The following is a 2,635-nucleotide window of genomic DNA, read 5'->3' as shown; positions in this document are numbered from 1 at the left end:
TACTCTTATTTGACAACGCATTTATCATACATAACTAAAAACAAATACTATTATTCTTAAGAATTTAAAGTTCATCCTCTTATTTATTGTAATTCGGTATTAAAAGTCACTTATTTTATCATTAGAGGATCCCTAAATTCCACCAAAAAGAATTGTTTTGTAAGTGCTAAATCTTTTATCACCAATCATCAATGCTTGAAATCTCAAGAAGGAAACATTAACATGAATGTTCAATCACTCTTTATTTAAACACTAAAAAATTCATCATTTCTAAGCATATTAGATTTTAAAATATTACCGACATGTTTAAGGGGTGTTTGAGAGTTTGGTAACGATTGCTTTTCAAATTACTTTTCATTTGGAAATATATAAAATAATATTTTTTTATTTAAAAAAAATTATTTCTGACATCAGCACACAAAAAAATAAAGCAAAGAGAAAAATAATATTTTTTTATTTTTTTTCAAAAGTGTTTTTAACACTAAAAAATAAACGGGATTTTAAGCTTTTTTAAACATTATGCTTCAAAACGTTGAAAATATCATTCATTCCTTGTTAAATGCAGATCTCAGTCCCCACCCAGGTTCCACGATTACCTTTCTTCTTGCACTATATTCTTTTCTCGAAGAGGAAAACGAAAGGATATATAAATTAAGTAATGCACAAACACATATGTAAAAATTAACTAAAAAAGCTGGTATATAGACTATAGGACTAGAAAATTAGGAGGCAACTCTCTCCTTCTTCAGTATATTTGGATTCATGTCATTTTTATGGTTCAATCTGTTTTTAAAACTATTTTTCTTTTGGAGAAATATTGTATTAATATTTTTTATATGATTTTGAATAATTTTAATATACCAATATTTTTTTTTAAAATATGTTTTTAATTTAATAACTCTTTCACAAAAACAAAATACAACGCGATAGACGGTAACTCTAAGTATTACTATTCTAAATTTGCCTCGATAGAATTACACAGAGGAGGTCTCTTGAGTTACAAGTGGGTGCTGCCTTGATTATAAAAGGTCTTTGTCAACAGGTCCCGCGAGTTTGTACCTTGCCAGGAGTAGACAAAAATAGAAAATGAAAACCTGGAAGTCAAGTCAATTACTTTCGGTTGATATCGCAAATTAGGGGCCAGAACCATCCCAGCATGATAACAAAACAAATTAAAAAAAACAAATTAATTTTTTTTATGAAAGGATGAAATTGAAAGCAATAAAAAATTTATACATAAAAAGAACTAGGTCCAAAATTAAAGAAAAAAAAAAAATTTCAATTGAAGGATGAAATTGAAAACTTGCAAAAGGGAAAATGACAAAAGTTACAAATCTAAAAAATGACGATCAAAATAAAAAAAAAAAGCACAACTAAGAAGACTACTATGAATTTTTAAATGATTAGTGTTTATTTCAAGGGTGGAGAGAGAAGACGGAGAGAAAGAAAAACATTGCCTAAAATGTATACCCATTTCTAATCCCAAAATACCATCAAATTAGATTTTTTAAAAAAATCAGATCAAATAAAAGAATCTTATCAAGTTTTGATTTACTTTTTAGAGCAAGATGAAAGTTTCAAACCACCTTCGTAAAACTACACTTTTCGAGGCGAGCCTATTGACACTAATATTAACATTTCTCATACCTAAAATGTTGTCAATTGATCCTTTTATCTCATTTTTTTTATTACTTTCTCTCGCCTTTGATAACAACATAGTATTTGGTTACTATCTCAAGATGATATAAATGAACATAATAGAGATAAAAATATGTTTGGTTGAGGAGATAGAGATGGATATAAAAATAAATATATCACCAAGAAAATTTTAGAGAGGATTTTTGCACTTTTAAAATAAAAGGTACAAAGAAGACATGTTTCTTTAGACAATATTTATTATTTTTTTATTCTTAAAATATCCTTGTAAAAAACTCTTAATTCCAAAATTATCAAACTAAGATATGTAAGGATAAAAATGGTTATTATCATAATTTTAAAACCTAACTTAGAGGTCGATCTAGGGCAAGGCCTAAGTTATGGGTCGGGTTGACCCGAGTTAGTGTAAGAATAAAAATTGTTATTGTCATAGTTTTAAAACTCGAATCGGGGTCAATCTAGGTCATGGGTTGGGTTGATCATTGACTTGAGTCAACTTAAGATAAAAATTGTTATTATCATAATTTTAAAACTCAACTCAAGGTTCGATCCAAGGGTAAGGCCCGGGTCATGGGTTGAGAGAGTTAACATAAAAATAAAAGTATCTATTATCATAGTTTTAAAACTCAACTTGAGGGTCAACTTTCGACAAGGCCCAAGTCACGAGTCAAGAAGGTCAACCCAGGTTGATTTAGGTCAATGTAAGGATAAAAATATTTATTTTCATAGTTTTAAAACCTGACTCAGTGATTGACTTGGGCAAGGCTCTTGTTACGGGTTATGAGGGTTAACTAGAGTAAATCTAAGTCAACACATGAATAAAAATGATTATTATCATAGTTTTAAAACTCGACTCAAAAGTCAAATTAAGGCAATGCCTAGGTCATGTGTCATGGCCTGAATCACGAGTCAAGAAGGTCAACCTAAGTTGACTCGAGTCAATATAAAATTAAAAGTAGTTATTATCATAGTCTTAAAA

Source organism: Populus nigra, chromosome 7 (assembly GCF_951802175.1).
Source record: "Populus nigra chromosome 7, ddPopNigr1.1, whole genome shotgun sequence".
Lineage (NCBI taxonomy): Eukaryota > Viridiplantae > Streptophyta > Magnoliopsida > Malpighiales > Salicaceae > Populus > Populus nigra.
Note: the sequence above shows the minus strand (reverse complement) of the source record.